The 20,496-nt window shown below is 40.6% G+C and overlaps 1 protein-coding gene across 6 annotated transcripts in view; it reads left to right on the forward strand.

Annotated features, from left to right (window-relative positions):
- The first annotated feature begins 468 nt into the window (after positions 1–468).
- The window catches only part of REV1 (REV1 DNA directed polymerase), a 92,416-nt gene continuing 72,388 nt past the window's right edge, over positions 469–20,496 (forward strand). For 3 of the 6 annotated variants that reach the window (XM_042932000.1, XM_042931998.1, XM_042932002.1), the window contains exon 1: positions 18,653–19,255. The gene's annotated coding sequence lies outside the window, so the exon portion shown is untranslated. Of the gene's footprint in view, positions 653–18,652; positions 19,256–20,496 lie in introns of those variants that run through there. The other 3 variants (XM_042931997.1, XM_042932001.1, XM_042931996.1) reach the window with 2 other exon arrangements.

The raw sequence follows: 20,496 nt of genomic DNA on the forward strand, positions 1-20,496 counted from the left end.
CGCCTCCTCGGGCGAGGCGACCCAGGCGTGACGACCCGAGTAGGAGACCCGCAGCTTGTGGGGTGTAGGGCAGGCTGCGCGCGGCGGAAGGCGGGCCCGCGCCGCACGCCTCTCCGCCCCCGCTAGCAAGACGGTCACGTGCCGCAGAGGCGCTGCCCCCTGCGGGCGGTGGCGGGAGGGCGGGGCGTGGCCAGGCAGGCAACCGCGGAGCTCCGAGGCGCTGCGCCCGCGGTTCCGGGTCGCCTGGGACAGGGCGCGGGCCAGGCGCGTGCGCCGCCCAGGGATGAATGCGAGCCGGGGCGGGGACGGTCGCTTGCCAGCCTAGCGCGCCCCGCAGGCCAGCGCAGGAGGAGAGCGGAGGGGGCGGAGCCAGGGAGCGCGCAAGCAGTGGAGGGGGAGGGGCGGGGCGGAGTTGCGGCGCGCGCGCCCGCGGGAGTCGGGGAGGGGCGGGAGCAGCCGCGGAGCGCGCGCAGGGCCGGCCGCCGTGAGCGTGGGGCGAGCGTGGGCCGTGGCGCGGCGGTGTGACTCCTTCCCGCGACCCTTCCCCCCGGCCCCCTGCAAGGGTACTGTGCGGCGGCGGTAGGGGCACCGGAGCCCTCGAGGCCGAGCAGGCAGCGGTGCCCGGGCATGGTGGTCCGGGGCAACGCGGAAGGTGAGCGACCCCCGGGCCGGCGGCGGGGGTGGGGGAGGGGTGGGACCGGACACGCGTCGCCCGGAGGCGCCGCAGACCCGCCCGAACGCGGACAGCCTGAGGCGGGGCCGGGGAGGGCGCGCCAGCCCGGGCACCGCAGGCCGTCCTGTCGCGGCCTGGGCGGCCCGCGGCGTCCCCAAGCGCGGCAGCTGCCGGGTTATGTAACGCGTGACCTCCCCTTCCCCCTCCGCCATGGCGCGGCCGGCCGGCGGCCGCCGACCCTGCCTCCCGCAAACGGCCGCCCCACAGACGCGCCGCGCCAAAGAGTCTCGCACGGCGGCCCTTCTCTCGGTTCTCCCTGCGTCCCACCGACGGACGCCACCCCCGGCCCCGCTCACACCGCGCCGCAAACTCCTTCCTGCGTCGGCGCCGGGGCCGGCCATTCATCCCCGCGCCATTCATTCATGCGCGCGTTTGGTCGTCGGCTCTTCAGGCATCGCAGGATGTCTGCTGGGGCCGGACGCTTGTGTTCCCCGCCGCAGGCCATCCCCTCCCCCACCTCCCGTGACCCCTATATCAGACACCCCTCTCCCGCATTGGGGCCCGAAATCGGTGTTGGACTGTCTGAAGACAATTTTCATTCACTTAGTTTTCCTTGTTCCCTGTTTCCTTAATACGCAGGGCACCTTTCCCCAACTGTCCTTAACAAGTGCCCTTTTTCACACTTCCACTCACTGTTAAAATGATTAAGTCCCTGTGTGGACCGAAAGGGCTTTTCCTTATATATTTAACGGCTCTTCCTACCTAAACACTCTGTGAGGAAATACCTTAATATACCACTCCTTGTTTAAAACAAAATACTTGCGGATGGTCTAAGTTTACTATTTCTGTTTCTCACGCCTTCTTAGGTCACGTATAGAGTAGAAATGGTATCATTTAGGTGAAAATAATGTGGACTACCACATCCCATAAAAGGACCTGTAACTAACTTCTAAGGACTTTTATGTAACAGTTCTCCATTCCGTGTGTCTGCCTGGTCTCTGTGGCCTCTGCACTTTAGTCTTGGGGAATTAGCCGTTTCTTCGTTAGGGTTGGGCACACCACAGCCTTGGTTCTTGCTGTGGAGCAGTACACCGCAGTCCATCCTGTGGGGGTACGGTCGACCTGCTTTCCAGACTTCCCATCTCTCCTTTCCCACATAGCCTTGTCTTAGACGGTGCAAGTGCTGCTAGCAAGTGGTTCCCTCCCTGTTTCCTGTGGTGGACTCTGGGAGGTTCACCTAAAGTTCCTTTTCCAGGAATTTTTTTCAGGTCTAGGAAGATCTCCATTCAATTCTTAGGCTGTTTATTTGCCACTCAGATTCTACATGTGTTGTGATTATCTTTTTATCCATATTCTCTTTTTCTTTCAGTGTGTACCAAACTCGTCTTTTGTCAGAATTTTACTCACATTTTATTGTAAACAATACATATTTAAGATTTCCCCCTCCCCCCAAAATGTAGGAATCACTCTTTTAGGGTTAATGTTTATGATACCTCAAGTGGAAAATAATTTTTCAAAATAATATTTGAATAAGTAGGACGACTCCATCTTCCCCACCCCAACTTCAAAACTCAGTTCTCCATGAGAGAGAGAAACCCTGTCCTCACCAGCAACAAGCTAGTCATTAATAATAAATTGGGAAGACTACATATGATACATCTGATAGTCCTTTCTTTGGCAGTTGTTGTGGTGGAAAGATAAGAACTTTAGAGTTAGATGTAGGTGTAAATTCTGGCTTATTAGCTCTGTGACTTTGGACAGTTTAAGTTACTCTTATCTGATTTTTTCCCCTCGTATAGAATTTCCTCGTGTTATTTCTTACTGTAGGTAGCTGAGGATTAAATGAGTCTTTCAATGTAAGGCATCTAGTGAGTACCTGGTATACAGTGCTGCTCAATAAATACATACATACTTGCTTGCTTTGGTATACTTCTTTATTGCAATTCACCATCTAGAATGAGCCAGGAAATGCTGGAAACAAAGCATGAGAGGAGAACTGATCAGAGGAGGGGATAGGTACTTCTTGTCTCTGAATAAATGAACCAACCCTTAGCTAAAGAGTAGTAAATCTCTTTCTGCTTCTCAAGAATGTACAAGTGTATGTGGCATATTATCCATAATAGACTACATTAAACAGTACTTCTAATTGAAGGAAATATGTATTAACCTTTTTTTCTTTTATATATAGCATCAACTGAAGCATTAACTTGGATATTAAAAAGGAATCTTCTAAGTTGTTAGGAATGAAGGATGAAGGGAGGAAGCATATTTTATTTATTATTTATTTCTTTATAAGTAGGTGTTTATTTTGAGAGAGAGAGACAGTGTGAGTGGAGGAGGGACAGAGAGAGTGAGAGCGAGACAGAGAGAGAGAAGAGAGGGAGAGAGAGAATCCAAAGCAGACTCCAGGCTCTGAGCTGTCAGTGTAGAGTCCAACGTGGGGCTCATACCCACGAACCGCAACGCGAGATCGTGACCTGAGCCGAAGTCGGAACCTTAACCCACTTAGCCACTCAGGTGCCCCTCGTATTTTAAACAGTCCTTTTTGGGAACGATTGGGGTTGTGTGCTCTTCCTTTAGTGTCTCATCTACTTACAAACAGTACTAAATCCACTATGAGTTCATTTCTTCCTTAGACTGTTTTAACAGTGCCCTCCCTGGTATCCCTGTTTTGTTTTTCTTCCTGACTGATCCCCGCCTAAGAATCCATGGTCTTTTTAAAGACATAAGTCCTGTTGTCATCCTTGGGCTCAAAATCCTCTGAGAAAGCTTCCTGTTTACCCTTAGGGCATTACATGACTTGTCAGCTGCCACGACTCGACTCTTCATCACCGTGCCCCAGTTCCCTGGTCCTTTTGTCATTTCTTGAACTAACCAAACTGTTACTACCTTACCAGTGTTAAACTTGGTGTTCTCTTAGTTGGGCCACGCCTTGCTTCTGGTGGTTATCTTGCCTTTACATCTTCTGTTTGCTCATCAAATGTCATCACCTCAGAGAGGCCTTCCCTGATCCCTAAAATACAAGCCAGCCCCGATCTTTCTACCACTTTTTGATTCTTTCATTTTGCTTTTTATTCATAGCATTTATTTGGTGAAAGTCACACTGTTGACTTATTTATCAGTTTGCTCCAATGCCTCTCCCCCACTAGAGGGCAGGGACCTTGTCTTACTGTTCTCACAGCTCTGTTCCCAGTGCTCAGAAATGTGCCTGGCACATAGTAGGTGCTCAAAAGAACTTGTTGAATGAATGGTATACTTAATTTAAACATGGCTCTGGAGTCAGACAGCTTGGGACAGAATGTTGTCTCCTATCATTTACTGATTCTGTAGTCTTGGGCAAGTTAATATCCTTTGATGCCTCAGTTTGTTCATCTGTGAGATGGAGACTGTATATACCTTATAGGATTATGCTGAGTAATAATTGAGTTAATATACGTCAAGTACTTAGAACAAGATTATTTTATACTTTATAGGAACAGTATTTGATGTTAGCTTGGAACATTCACTTAGCATTTTGTTTTTGCATGAGACAAACGTGCAATCATTTAATTTTATATTTATGACTTTTGCTGGTATTTTTGGCTACCAAAGTTGTATTAATGGAACTCCTTTTTATTTTTTTTTATTTTTTAAGTTTATATATTTGAGAGAGACAGCATGAGTAAGAGAGGGAAGAGAGAGGGAGAAAGAAGAATCCACAGAGCCTGACATGGGGCTCGAACTCATGAAACTGAGATCATGACCTTAGCTGAAACCAGGAGTTGGACGCGTAACTGAGCCAACCAAAGTGCCCCTGTAAACTTATTTTTAAAATAAATACATCTTGTGAATGTCTAGAATGGATTAAAAAATAAACTGCTGAGAATGGTGACCAGTATTGGTTGTAATGTGTAAGTCAGCTTTTTTATTCTGTGATCTGTGGAAGATGCTAGGAGAGATTATCTCAGCAGCTGCCCACCAGAGTAGCTTTTACATATTTCCTTTTGAAGTTCTGCTGGAGATGGGACTGTGGTGATGAAAGGACTTGCTGGAGGCCCAAGACGGAAAATCCTGGAAGATCAAGTTGAAGGATGAGTCCTGTAGTATTTGGGAAAGAGGGGTGTTTATCATCTTTGGCATTCAATTTCTGTTATTTTTTGTTACGGATCCTCCCCTCCCCCATTGTGTTTGGCTCTTGACAAGAGCTTATAGTGACCCAACTCTACTTCTTATCTTTTTTTCCCCTTTCTGTTCATCTTTTCATAGTGGGATTTTGTTTTTCCTTTAATATTTTACAGAAATGGAGAGGAAAGAATTAACAAACAGTAACTTTGTAATAATAGATGATTTGAGCTAATGCAACTTGAGTTCTTAGAAACTAAGATTCTGCCTGTAGTAACTGCACTTGCTTGATACCAGTTATTTTTACTCAGTCCACGTATCTTTATTAAGGTGCTTCTTTGTAGGAACATACTTCTTTCTTACTCTGAACTTTAACAAATAGGATCCTATCAGTGGGCCTTAAACTTAGGAAAAAAATTCAAAATACTGCTTCTCTGTGTAACATTTGTTCCAAAATTTAATAATAATTGCTAACTTATTGAACATTTACTATGTGTCAGGCTCTTTGCTGAGTGCATTGCCTCATTCAGTATTCACAACCACTCTGAGGTAGCACAGTTATAAAGAAACAGATTTAGATAATGTTCCTTGGGCCAGTCACACAGTTATGAAAGGATTTCAGGATTTCAGTCTACTACCTGAGTCCATAACTCAAGGTCATAACTACTTTTCTCTGAGGCACATAAAAATATGGCTTCTGGGGGTGCCTGGGTGGCTCAGTCAGTTGAGTGTCTGACTCTTTAATTCAGCTCAGGTCATGATTCCAGGGTCACGGGATCAAGCGCTGCATCAGGTTTTGTGCTGGGCATAGAGCCTGCTTAAGGTTCCCACCTGTGCTTACTCTCTCTCTCAAACTAAAAACAACACCAAAAAAACCTCATGGTTTCTACTTGGAAATTTGCCATCATATTTTACCATGTTATTTGTGTGTGGTGTTCCTATAACTACAAGTAGTTTCATTGTTTGTGGCTAAGTTTTGTTTTTTGTTTTCGATTTAACTCTTACACTTAAATGCCTAAATGTTCTGTAAGTGAGAAACATTTTAATAGGTTGATGATAGGCAAAATTATTTTTTTTCTCATCTTATTACAGAGCTACAAATAAGTCAAAGCATGTCCATCATGGAAGGTCACCTATGTAAATAGTTTGAAAAAGTTTTGCTTGATAGATGCGAGGCATCAGGTTTAAGAAAACATTGTACCTTTAAATTTGCTTAAGGCTAAAATTTCAGGTAGCAAGTAAATACTTAATAAAAATTAAAGATCAGTTTCTGCTGATTATGGAGCAAATTTTCACCATCTTTGTTTTTAATAAGTAAAGAGGGTATCATTCAGTCAATTAAAATGCCTTGAAACCTAAAAAAAAAAAAAAAAAAAAAGGTAGGGACACATTGGTAGAATGTTTTTACACCATGATAAACTTTTAAGTATTTTTGACATACTTGCAAGACTTTAAAATTTGAAGGGCGCCTGGGTGACTCAGTCGGTTAAGCGTCTGCCTTCGGCTCAGGTCATGATCTCACAGTTCATGGGTTCAGGCCCTGCATTGGCTCTGTGCTGACAGCTAGCTCAGCCTGGAGCTTGTCTTCGGATTCTGTGTCTCCCTCTCTGTCCCTCCCCTGCTTGCACTGTCTCTCTCTCTCTCAAAAATAAATTTAAAAAACATAAATTTTAAAAAAAGACTTTAAAATTTGAAGAATATCTAAATTATGAGTTTGTTGACTTCTCAACACTTAAGTAGAACTTAAGTAGATTCAGAATGCCGGTGCTAGAATGAACCTTGCAGCTTACATTTTCCTTATATTCTTCTGGAAGAAAATGAGACCCAAAGAGTCATTCAATTAAGAGAAGAAATAGTACTAGAGGAGTGCCTGGCTGGCTTAGTCGGTTAAGCGTTCGACTCTTGGTGTCTGCTCAGATCATGATCTAATGGTTGTGAAATCGAGCCCCTTGGGGTTTTCTCTCCCCCCCTCTCTCTGCCTCTCTGACACTTGTGCACACACGTGCTCTCTCTCTCAAGTAAATAAACTTTTAAAAAATGTTTAAAAAGGAAGAAATAGTACTAGAACTTAGGGGTTTTGTTTTGCTGTTGTTTTTACTAGAAGGCCATTTTTTAAATTATTCTTAACTGCCCTCCCTTAATCACCCAGTGTGTTTAGACCAATGTATTTGAGACCAATGTATGCTTAATATCTTATGTTCAAGAGAATAGAGAATTGAACAATATGTTCTGATAAATTTGTGATTTAATACCTTGAGGTTTTGTTTTTTTTATCATTGGCTTTGAAGTAATAGAAAAAATACTTGTAGTCTATAGTGTGATAGAAAGTATGCTTTCTCAGGGCACCTGGGTGGCTTAGTCGGTTAAGCGTCTGACTCTTGGTTTTGGCTCAGGTCATGATCTCACGGTTCAGGAGTTCCAGCCCCACATTGGGCTCTGTGCTGATGGCTTAGAGGCTGGAGCCTGCTTCAGATTCTGTCTCCTTCCCTCCCTCTCTCTCTCTCTCTTTCTTTCTCCCCCCCTTCCCTGCTTGCACTTTGTCTCAAAAATAAAACATTAAAAAAATTTTTTTTTGATTAAAAAAAAAGAAGTATGCTTTCTCATGCCAGTAGGTAGGTGCCTATACATGTAGGATAGCTTGAGTAATATTTTAAAGACCATTCTGGTCTCGTGGCTTTATGCTTGAATGAAAGGTTAGAGGTAGGCAATAAAATTGATTGTGATGTGAATAATTTTTACTTGAATCCAGTGTCTGAGTAACCAAAATGTTGCTTATTGGCTTCAGTCATTCCTGATCATAACCAAGGCTAAAATGAGCTTTTGGAGATTTAGTCAGAAAATAATAGCTTGAATCTTACATTTTCTAAACTCCCATCATTTCTACACTAGAGATTACTAAAAACGGACTTAATACATTTTTATCATTTAGGCATTAGTCTTAATTATGTGTTTGAAATTATGATTCTCTTTTAAATGCTTTTCATCAGAGTTCTGAATTTTTTCTTATAATAAGTTCTATTATTTTAAGTATTTAAAAAAATTAAATTGGACAATCCTGAATTAAAAAAAACTTTTTTTAACAGTTTCTTCTTCTTAAGTAGGCCTTACGACCAGCATGAAGCCCAATGTGGGGCTTGAACTCCCAATCCTGAGAGCAAGACCCAAGCTGAGATCAAGAGTCAGGATACTCAACTGACTGAACCAGTTAGGCTCCCCTAACAGTTTGTTCTTTAGTATGTTTAAGAGCATAACCAAAAATGTCCTTTATTTTTTGTAATGCTTTATGCCTTAAAAAGTGCTTTCACTTGGCTTTTTCTCATTCAGTTCCTAAAAGAGAGAAGTGAGATGGTATGTCCCGTTGTATAGCTGTGTGATTCTGGCACTAACCACCAGAGTTAGAGTAGACATCATAGGTTAAGGGCATTGTCCATTGGATTTTCCTCACTTCAAATACCATTTGCAAGCTCCAGGGCTTCCAGGCCACTTGTATTTGTGACCAACTGGCTACAAATTTGGGAGTTCCTACTACCCCTTCAAATTTGATAATTTACTGGAATGACTTAGAACTTAGGAAAGTGCTGTACTTAAAATTACAGTTTTATTATTAAGGATACAAATCAAGGCAAGACAAATGAAGACACAACCTAGAGAGAGGTCTACAAGGGTCCCAGATATGAAGCTTCCATTTCTTCAGGACATGTTATCCTCTTGCCGCATTGACATGTGATTACCAACCAGGGAGACTCAACCAAGCCTCCATGTCCAGAGTTTATTGGAGTTTTATTACGTAGGCATGATTGATTGAATTGGCCATATGGTGAATCAGTCTCCAGCCCCCTCCTCTTCCAGGATGTTAGGCTGATATCATATGCCTCAAAACCCCAATCCTTTAATCACTTGACTGGCCTTTTAAGTATGGCCAACCCTATTCCTGAAACTAGAGGCCCACTGGGAGTTATATGTTCATAATAAAAGATGTCCTAGGGGCCCAACAAGGATAACAAACACACTTCTCTCTATCAGTTGTGAAATTCCAAGGATTTAGAGTCTCCGTCCTATGAATCAGGGACAAAGGCAGCCAGAATTTGTATTATACAATAATAGCTGAAGAAGTGAGAACAGACATTTGTCTAATTTGTGACCATTGAAACTAGAACATATCTCTGTAGTAGTAGCCAGTAGCCCAGTGATCTCCATTACTAAAAAATTGTAACAGGTTGTATTTGAATATATTTACATATGTAGAAAGATTGCTTTCTTTTTAAAAAAAATTTTTTTTAATGTTTATTTATTTTTGAGAGAGAGCGCCAGAGTGTGAGCCAGGGAGGGGAAGAGAGACAGGGAGACCCCAGAATCCGAAGCAGGATGTAGGCTCCAGGGTTCAAACTCACCAACCACGAGATCACGACCTGAGTTGGATGCTTAACTGACTGAACCACCCAGGATCCCTGAAAGATTGCTCTCTATTGAAAATTAAAACATTCTTTTATCAATATAATTGTATTTAAAACCTGGCTCAATGTTCTTTTGAGTCTCATACTAACATAAATTGTAGTTAAGTTTATAAACTACATGCTTTTTGGTATTTATAAGCTCAGCAATTTTGGCTGTGAAATTACTCATTTTTGGTATTTTTGAATTTGTAATTTTAGACTTAGGTTGTTATTAGTGTTAAGTCAGAGAAAATCTAAACCTATGAGGTGAGATTTTTGTTAGGTGGAGGTGTTGATAACGTATCCATTGGTTGTTAGTGTCATAAAGTGTTTTAGTAACTTAATTGCCATTTTGAATTTTAGCTCTTTTTTTTTTTTTTTTTTTTTTTTTTTTTAATTTATTTTTGGGACAGAGAGAGACAGAGCATGAACGGGGGAGGGGCAGAGAGAGAGGGAGACACAGAATCGGAAACAGGCTCCAGGCTCCGAGCCATCAGCCCAGAGCCTGACGCGGGGCTCGAACTCACGGACCGCGAGATCGTGACCTGGCTGAAGTCGGACGCTTAACCGACTGCGCCACCCAGGCGCCCCGAATTTTAGCTCTTGAGTAGAAGTTACTAGCTGTTCAGGTACAGTGTTGAAGATTGATAATATTCTTTTGCATATTGTTTATGCCCAGTAGAAAATCTTATTTCTGATTGCCATTTAAAGATTATATTACATACTTGGACACCTGGGTGGCTCAGTAGCTTAAGTGTCCAACTCAATTTAGGCTCAGGTCATGATCTCATGGTTTGTGAGATCAAGCCCCACGTCAGGCTCTGGGCAGACAGTGTAAAGCCTGCTTGGGATTCTCCCTCTCCCTGTCTCTCTCTCTCTGCCCCTCCCCTTTGCGTATACATTCTCTCAAAACAAATAAACCTAAGGGGAAAAAAGGTTATATTACATTCTCTTGGAACTTACTGAATGTTCAGAAATAGTCTATTAAGGTAGGGAGTGTTATAAATAAACTGTTTAATTGAATAAGAATTCTAGTGTTTTCTGAGGAATGCAGCATCTACTATTTGAAATGTCGTATTATCTTAAAAATTAGTGGGTTTTGTTGTTGTTTTTTATATATGATTGGGAATTCTTGGCATGAAGCAAAGGAAAAAAGGCCAGAAAGTACAGAAGGGGTGATTTCTTAAACATTCTACTCCCTTTATTTTATTTTCACTCACAGTTTCATTTAATAGAAGGATTTGTGGGAAAAGAGATTTGTAACAGATGAAACTAGCAGATCTGGAAAAGAGTGAGTTTGACCACAATTTTGAATTACAGTTATTCAGAGGAATTTGTTTTTAGTTGTATGTCATTATTGTATGCTGGCATATCTTCTGAGTTTGGAGATCTAATACATTTAAGGATAAAAGACACAAGATGAGGACTTTTGCAAAGCCAGGTTTATAGATCTTGGTGTAGATTAGGCTCAGGGGGGAGAACCTCTCCCTGTCTGTGTGCAGCCATCCCTATCCTCCAGCATTTACATACACAAATTTGCTCTTTCTTTCCTAACTTTTACAAAGTAAGGTTCAAACTTGTTAGTATGATATTTAAAGCCTTCTGTTACATTTCTTCAACTACCTTATAAGTTATCACTACCTCTACCCATATGTCAATCCAGAATGTTGCCGTAAACATCTTTTTTCTTTTGTGTTTTTGCTCATGAATTTCCTTCTTCCTGAAATACCCTCTCACCCTCTTCTGCCCATTTAAATCCTACTCACTGTTCTCATTGCATATCTACCTCTTCAGTGAAGCCTTCTTGGATGTAGTCTCCATCATGAGATTTATTGCTGTTTTCTCTGTGCATTTATTCCTTCTTGACATTCCCTCTAATGTGCGCTCCTGTATTGTAGTTTTACACAAATCTTTTTTCTCTAATAGATAATGTTGGATTGCAGTTTATACTTTATTTATTTACCTTGAAAACTGTAAACTACAGTAAATGTTCAATTAATGTAGAGTAAACTGTTAGATTAGACCTAGAATTTGGGGAGAGGAGGAGTGCAAGGAACAGGACAGGAGAGATCTTGTTACCTGTAATCTAAAAACCTTGATATGGTGAGTTTACTCATTTAGTCCTCGGACTGTGATACTCTTTCTATTTAGTGTACATTATACCAACTTTCTACTTGGTATACTGTCTCATTTGAACTTCTCCTCTAGTTGTCTCTGTTTGCAATTACCGCTCTAGATACACTGCAGGCAGAATCAGTGTTTCTCCTCTTGTGTGCCTCAGACCAGCCACATCAGCATTACCTGGGAACTTTTTAGAAATGGAGATTCCTAGCCCCACTTCAGACCTACTGAATGAGAAACTTTGGAGTGGGGGCCCAGCAGTCTGTGTTAACTGGGCCTTCAAAATATTCTGCTCCATGCTGAAGTATGAGAAATACTGAAGATGTAGTCCCTATTTCTTTGATATTATCTCCTCCATATCTGGAGAGGTTATGTTCTGTCCCTGTTACTGAGCTTCTACTCTGGCCTTTGATTTACTGCAACCTTGAACTTTTCTGTGGATAATTACTTGGCTTCCCTGTGAGAATATACCACTTCTCCTTAGTGAAGATCACTGGCTTTTTATTCCTTCTTCTAGACTTTTTAAAAATTCTGTCATCTCCAGGAGTGCTGGTAGGTCAGTCGGTTGAGTGTCCGACTTCAGCTCAGGTTATGATCTTGTGGTCAGTGAGTTCGGGCCCTGTGTCAGGCTCTGTGCTGACAGCCCGGAGCCTGGAGCCTGCTTCGGATTCTGTGTCTCTGTCTCTGCTCCTCCCCTGCTCGTGCTCTGTCTTTCTCTGTCTCAGAAGTGAATAAATGTTAAAAAAAAAAAAAAAAAAAAAAAATTTTTTTAAGTCATGTTATCTCCAGAACTTCCTTTTGTTTTACTTTGTAGCTTGAGGCTGACTTTTGGACATGCTGACCTTGAAATGCATGTGAGACATCCTAGTGGAGTTGTTTAATAAGCAATTGGGCCACATGATTTGGAGTTCAGAAAGTCAGAAAAATTGAGGGAAGGTGTTTACAAACCAGTTAATTTTGCTGCACTCTGGAAAGTCAGAGAAGGCAGTTCTTTGTGCTTTATTAAAATATCAGTCTTCATTTCTTTCCTTTCTGTGGAAATCTGTAATTACAGGGAGGAAAATTATTAGTAATTCTTCTAGAACACCTCCTTCAACTTGTATTCAGATGACTGATTTTGTTAAATCATTCATCTTTTTGTATTTTTGTTGTTATAACAAAGAGGATAAGAGAGAAAATTCTTTGTTATATTGAATTGTGTGGGATAGAAACTTTCCTTTTAATAAGATCAGTCTCAGAGTGGGATGTTACAAATATTTGTTATGCATTTTCAGTTTTAATATATCCAAATATTTTTCTTATATATCTTGTTTTTCTCTTTTTATCTCTGTAGTCTATTAAAATATTGACTCTCAATCATAGTATGAAAATGTTAAAATGTATTTACATTCATTAGGGTACAGGCTTAGCTGCTGTAACAGAAACTTACAAACACAATGATACAAACACAACACTAATGAAGTTTTTCTCTTTCCTGTAATAGTAGGTGGGCAGTCTGTAGTGGGTGAGGGACTGCCTTTTTTTTTTTTTTTTTTTTTTTTTTAAGGTTATTCATGGTCCCAGGTTCCTTCTGCTTGCTTAGCAATCCCCTTAAGTATTGTTCTCATTTCACGTTGAAGCCAGATTACTTCATAGGGGCACACCAGAAAAAGAGTAAATACCTTCCTTTGAGAAGATGGCACATATTTTTTTATATATATTATTCTGCTTGTATCTCACTGGCCAGAACTTAGTCACATGGCCACTCCTGATTTTAAAGGAGCCTAGGAAATGTAGTCTCAATTGGTAACTCTGATTCCCACTTAGGGGAAGGGGAGAAGTGTTCTATTACTAAAAGAAAGGAAGAAAGAATGACTACTGAACATCATTCTGACACTCCAAACTTTAGGAGTTTCAAGACCACTCTCCTTTCTGATACCAACCGCAATTTTGCGGAGCCCCAAGATCACCCTCAGGTTCAATAATTCACTAGAACTCTTGAAAGCTGTTGTACTCATGGTTATGATTTACTCAGTAAAAGATGTAGATCAAAACTAGCTGAGGGAGAAGGCACTTGGGGCACACAGGTGGAACTTCCAGTTGCCCTCTCTCACTGAAGCCTTAGGACAGCACTAACTTCTGGCAACAATGAGTGGCAGTACACACAAAATACTGTCAACCAAGGAAGTTTACCCAAGCCTTAATGTCCAGAGTTTTTATTGGAGTTTGGTCATACAGATATGGTTGGCTACCCATGTGGCTGATCTTTAGTGTCCTCTGAAAGTTAACAATGCATGACCCAAAGTATCCATCATAAATCACTTTGTTAGACTATTTGAAGTGGCTCGTGGTTGGCTACTAAACAAAGACATTGATCATACAGGACATTCCAGTGGCTTAGAGATTACCTCCCAGGAACCAAGGTTAAAGGCTAGACCTCTTTTTGAGTAAGGTTAATTCTTTATTAGATAGCCACTTCTGCGGATAGGCACATCTTGTTTCTGGATATATAGACAGTTGCATAATACAAATGCTTTCATTTTGAAAGCTTTTTTTCTTAAATGAATAGACGTTTAAAATCACGTACCTTTGGGGCGCCTGGGTGGCTCAGTCGGTTAAGCGTCCGACTTCTGCTCAGGTCACGATCTCGCGGTCCGTGAGTTCGAGTCCCGCGTCGGGCTCTGGGCTGATGGCTCAGAGCCTGGAGCCTGCTTCCGATTCTGTGTCTCCCTCTCTCTCTGCCCCTCTCCCGTTCATGCTCTGTCTCTCTCTGTCTCAAAAATAAATAAAAAACATTTAAAAAAACATTTAAAAAAATAAAATCACGTACCTTTTAAAAACTACAAGAGACTAGACTTTGTTAGGTTCAACTATCCACAAATGAACTAGCACTGACTGCTTGTGACCTAGATGAGAGAACCAGTTAACAAAGTTGATACTGTATCTGAATCTCTACTTATGAATATGGGCTACTTACATTTGCAGTCGAGATGGAATCTGTTTGTTGTAAGACCTATTTTCCTCCTCTGTCCTTTACATATGTACCATACATGTCTGGGAGCTACTGTATCTGACCCAGACAGGTACTGGATTCGAAGCATCTATTTTGTTGAATTGTATTTGTCTGGTTCAGTTCATTATGAGTGTTTTTTTTTTTCCAGTATGAGTGTTCTCTTCAGAAGCTTATTGTATTGGTAGTATTGTTCATTTTCTCCCTGAAGGTTGGATGACAGTTTTGTACAAGTGTGATTTTGCATCACAAACCAGCAATGCAGCCTTTAGTCTTTCTACACTAGGAGGCAACTGTGTGCAGAATAATTAGTATTTGGCCTACCTACTCCAGATTGTTGTGAAGATAAATAGTAAATGTAAAGGTCCCTTTGGAAAAAATATAAATACTATGGAATTGTAAAATATTACTAGTGGTATGTTTAAATTTAAAGAATTTAAAGTTAAATGTTAAAAATTTTAATAAAGGAAGGAAATAGAAGATACCAGTTGAGTGAATTTTTAAAAAGATGATGAGAATATAATTTTCTCTTCTCTTTATTTTCTCAGTTTTCTGCAGTAAACATGTAGTTCTTTTATCATGAGAGCACAGAAAACTTTTTGAAAAGGGACACCTAGCAAGACCAAATACTGACAATGTAACAAAGCAGTGTATAAACACAAATCATGACTTGGATGAGTAATAGCAAATTTCTCAAGAAAAGGTGGAAAGATCAGACTCACTTCTGGAAAAAGTTTATGTACCCAAGTCTATAATTTGTTGTTTAGACAGTGCCTTTGTATGTCGTAGCCACTTTTATTTGATGGATTAAAGTTCTTTGATTTCTGTATTTTTTTGGTGTTTATCAAATGGTATCTCCTGGGGCACCTGGTTGGCTCATTCATTTAAGTGTCTAACTTTTGATTTTAGCTCAGGTCATGATACTATGGTTTGTGAGATTGAGCCCCACATTGGGCTCTGTGCTGACAGCTTGGGGCCTGCTTGGGATCTCTCTCCCCCTTTCTCCCTGCCCTTCCCCCACTCATGCTTGTGTATGCTTTCAAAAATAAACATTTTTTTTTTAGAAATTTTTTTTATGTTTATTCTTGAGGGAGAGAGGGAGTGTGAGTGGGGGAGGGGCAGAGAGAGGAAGACACAGAATCTGAAGCAGGCTCCAGGCTCTGAGCTGTCAGCGCAGAGCCCAATGCAGGGCCTGAACCCACGAGCCGTGAGATCATGACCTGAGCTGAAGTCAGACATTTAACCAACTGAGCCGCCCAGGCGCCCCAACAAACATTTTTTAAAAAGAAAAAAATACTTAAAAAAAAAGATCCGTATCTCTTATAGAACAGGAATTGTTTTATTGTAGCAGAAAACAATTGGTAATAGGAAAATGTCTCTGTATAATGAAGGTGAGGGAGCCAGGTTAAAAAGTTTTTTAAAAGGGTCCTGTTAGGTTAGGAATAATACCTGGTTGAGCTATCTTGACATTTTATTCTTACATATTTTCAAAGAGATTTTATACACACAGTGCTCTTAGGACATTAAACTGTCAGTTTGGTTTTGAGTCCCTACAAGTGAGTATATGGTAAAGACTAGAGCCATTAGTTGTGCTTCTTGGAAATTATCACAAGGGTACAATGTCTGTCACCCAGGTGTCTGATTTTTGTTTTTAATAGCTTGATGAGTTTTTTCAAAGTCAAAAACATGGCTAGTGTGTTGGATAGGTCGAGAAGATTCTACTTCCTTGGTTTATGAAATTCAAGAATCTCTTTTGCCCTTGTAACTTGAGCAGGCTGAGAGCTGTAGACAGTGATGGTCTCTGTTTGAATCAAACCAAAACCTCTAAACAGCTGTATTTTTCTGTTTAAGTATTATGTAAATAGCTGTTTATCTGGTATTAAAGCTTTTACCATTTAAGGACAAATAAGAGCACACTGAAGCAGGCATTGTCAAGTCGTGTTAGTGACTGCGTGCTAGCACTTCATTTACTTACTCATTGTCCTTAGTTAAGGACAGTACTTGGTCCTAGTAAATTAGTTCTACAAATGCCTTCCCACTGCCCTCTCTGAGGAAAAAGTTCCAGATACTGCTGTATAGATTTCTTGGAGAAGTAGCCTCTCTTCCAGTGTTGTACTGCCCTCTTCCCTGTTAGCTTGCCGGTCTCTGTAATCCCAGCTGCCTATGGAATGTTTCCAATGTCAGAAGTCCTTTTTTTTTTTCTTTGCTTATTCTTAGAAATTTCATTTAAAAATTTTTGATTGTGGGAAAATCATGTGTAAAATTTACCATTTTAACCATTTTTATGTGGACAGTTCAGTAGCACTAAGCACATTCATGTTGTTGTGTAATCATCACCACTATCCAGAATGCTTTTTGGTTTATAGCTGAAACTCTGTACCATTAAACTGTAGCTCTCTATTCCTATTCCCCCCAAGCCCCTGGCAACTCCCATTTTACTTTTTTCTTCATGATTTTGACTATAGATACCTCATAAAAATGGAATCATACAGTGTTTCTCTTTTTATTACTGGCTTATGTCACTTAGCATAGTGTCCTCAAGGTTCATCCATGTTGCAGTGTTTGTCAGAATTCTCTTCCTTTTTAAGTCTGAATTATATTCCACTGTATGTATATACAACGTTTTGTTTATCCGTTCATCTATCAGTGGACATTTGGGTTGCTTCCACCTTTTGGCTGTGGTGAATAATGCTGCTATGAACATGGGTGTATAAATAACTCTTTGGGGCTGTGCTTTCAATTCTTTTGGGTATATACCCAGAAATGGAAATGCTGGATCCTAGAGTAATCCTATTTTTAATTTTTTGAGGAACCCACCATATTGTTTTCCATAATAGCTACACCATTGTATATTCTCACCAACAGACCAGCAGTGTACGAGTGTTTCAATTTCTCCACATCCTCACCAACACTTTCTGGTTTAAAAAAAAAAACAACTTTTTTTAATGTTTGTTTATTTTTGAGAGAGAGAGAGAGAGAGAGACAGAGTGTGGGCAGGGGAGGGGCAGAGAGAGAGGGAGACACACAAACCAAAGCAGGCTCCTGGCTCTGTGCTATAAGCACAGAGCCCAACGTGGGGCTCGAACCCACGAAATGTGAGATCATGACCTGAGCCGAAGCCTGGCGTTTAACCGACTGAGCCACCCAGGTGCCCCTTCTGTTTTTTTGTTTTTTTTAATGTTTGTTTATTTTTGACAGAAAGAGAGACAGAGCATGAGCGGGGGAGGGGCAGAGAGAGAGTGGGAGACACAGAATCCGAAACAGGCTCCAGGCTCTGAGCTGTCAGCACAGAGCCCGACGCGGCGCTCGAACTCACAGACCGCGAGATCATGACCTGAGCCAAAGTCGGACACTCAACCAACTGAGCCACCCAGGCGCGCCAGCTTCTGTTTTTTAATAGTAGCCTTCCTAATAGATATGAGATAGTATCACATTGTGGTTTCGATTTGCGTTTCCTTAATGAATAGTGATGCTGAGCATTTTTTCACGTGCTTCTTGGCCATTGTATTTTTTTTTTTTTGAGAAATGTCTATTTAAATCCTTTGCCCCTTTTATTTTTTTCTTAATGTTTATTTTGAGAGTGTGCATGTGTGTGAGTGAATGGGGGAGGGACAGAGAGAGAGATGGAAAGAGAGAATCCCAAGCAGGCTCCGCACACAGTGCAGAGCCCAACACAGGGCTCAATCTCATGGCCACAAGATCATGACCTGAGCCGATATCAAGAGTTGGGCACTTAACTGACCGAATCATCCAGGTGCCCCTAAATCCTTTGCCCATTTTAAAATCAGTTTCTTTTTATTGTTAAATTGTAGGAATTCTTTATATATTCAGGATATTAAATATCAGATTAGGTGATTTTAAAATATTTTCTCTTGTGTGGGTTACCCTTTTACTCAGTTGATTGTGTCCTTTGCTGCACAATTTTTAATTTTGATATAGCCCAGTTTATTTTTCCTTTGTTGGCTTTTTTTGGTCATATTTTGCCATGTTTAATGTTATGAAGCTTTTGTTCTGTTTTCTTTTTTAAGTTTTATTGTTCAGGTCTTTGATCCATTTTAACTTTTTATGTGTATAGGATAAGGGTCCATCTTAATTTTGTTGCATGTGGATATCCAGTTTTCCATTTCCTTTGGCAAAAAGACTGCTTTCCCCTATTTAATGGTCATGGAGAAGTCTTCTTAAATACATGTGTCCCTGGAATACCAGTTATTACCAATTTCTTAATTGTTAGCAGCAAATTGATAGCAGACTAAAGAAAGAGGCCTTGAAGAAGAGATGTTGAGTATTGATATGGTAGGGAGCCAAGGGTAAACTTGTTTTATTTCAGAATTGCCTAGTAATGGTCTGAGTGGCTACAGGCTGCTTTCTTTGCATTTGTGTCATATTCATGAATTAATATACTACTATAATATGCAGATTCATTCATCTATTGCATATTGATTTGTATATTCCAATTCAATTCTGCACCTACTTCTTAAATAACTATTGAATGAAGATAAACCCATACATGTACATATGACTAGAGTAATGAGACTATGTAAAAACCACTCAGAGTCAGTTTCATTACTTAATAGCCTATGTATTTTAGAGTTACAGACCTATAACCAACAGATTAACACTAATAATGAATATGTATTTGGGCAGTTCCTTGATATGTTGTGGAGATTTTGCTGGTGTGTGTTTAGAACCCTGTAATGTTAATAATTCTTCAGGAAATAGATGAAATACCACTTCTGCATGAAAATGATTTTTTTTGGTGATTAATATCATTCCGTGGGTAGATGTCAAAGTCCCAGTAATCATAGTAAAGAAGACAGAATGAATTTTTGTTTGTTTGTTTCTTGTTTTAGCAGGATTTGAGTAGCTTCTTAAATGCATATTGGAAGTCCAGAGTGAACTGTGTGCTCCAGCAAAAGATGAAATAAAGTTAGGGGAAAGGTATGAATAAGTAATTTTGATATATTTTTTAATAAGTAGATCCTTCATGAGACTCTTCATAGGATTTTTTAATACCCCTGTTAAGAGAATGGAAGAGTCAGGAAATCTTTAGCATTGCAAGGCATTCGGGGTCCCCGAGCTCAGTATAGATATAGCTGCTGTCCCATTTGCCTTAAACGTGCCTCACCTGGCTAGCTGTTAGTCTGTGTTGACACTGGAGGGTGGGCATGACTGCACTGACAGCCTCTCATTTTGTTGGTCTTTATAATTTTATTACTTGAGGTCTAATAGGTGAGTTTTAGCTTTTGAATCTTTCAGGGGGTGGAACATTTCCACCCTCTTTTGTAGTCACATATGGGAACACAGAACACAGCCAGAAGTCTTCAGACTTAGTTTTTAGTTCATTAGTTTTGGTTTTCAGTCTTTTTCAATTTGAGCTTTTTTCTTATTCAGACCTCAGATAATTTAAAACTTACAAAGCAGGGTTGCCAAAATTAAAGTGGTTTTAGAGAGTGGAACCTTACATGATTGTTGTTTTGCCCCAAACTTTTGTTTCTTCCCTACCACATTCATCCCATATATGCAGTGCATAGTTCCACAGGGATTCTACTGAGCACTTAGCGGTCAAACTTTGCTTTATAGGTGAACGGATGTGAGGCTCAGTGCTCTTGGATTCATCCCAAGTCATACAGATAGGCAGTGGTGGAACTGGGATTAAAGCCCAGGTCTTGTGTCACTAAATATATTGCTCTTTCCATTATGTTGTACACCATGGATAGCACATTTAAAATAATGATATTGTGTACTTTATAATCTTCAAAGAGTTTCCATACATGTGGTCTCATTTGATTTTCACTTTGTGACTTGGTGCAGTAGATTAGTATAATAGCAGCTAATGTTTATTGGGGGCATACCCTAAATGCTAGGGATAAGGGTACTTTTGGATACATGAGTTCATTCTTTATCCATTTTTTAACTAGTTTTTAAAAACCCAGCAACTGACTTCGGCGTTGATGCTGTTGGATAAGGAGAAGTCCATAGGTTACATAGGTTTTATTTTAGGTTGTGTATTACAGTTTCAGAAACATTTATCACTTTCCTCAAGGTCGTGGGACTAGATTGGGAACGTAGTCAGCAAGAGTTTCATCTAGAAGGCCAATTTTTATTTATAAGTGTGACTTGATAATTGGATGACTTGTTGATAAAGGGCATTCTCTTCTTAGTGAGCAGGGTTAGTCAAG

Source organism: Panthera leo, chromosome A3 (assembly GCF_018350215.1).
Source record: "Panthera leo isolate Ple1 chromosome A3, P.leo_Ple1_pat1.1, whole genome shotgun sequence".
In the NCBI taxonomy this organism is placed as follows: Eukaryota; Metazoa; Chordata; class Mammalia; order Carnivora; family Felidae; genus Panthera; species Panthera leo.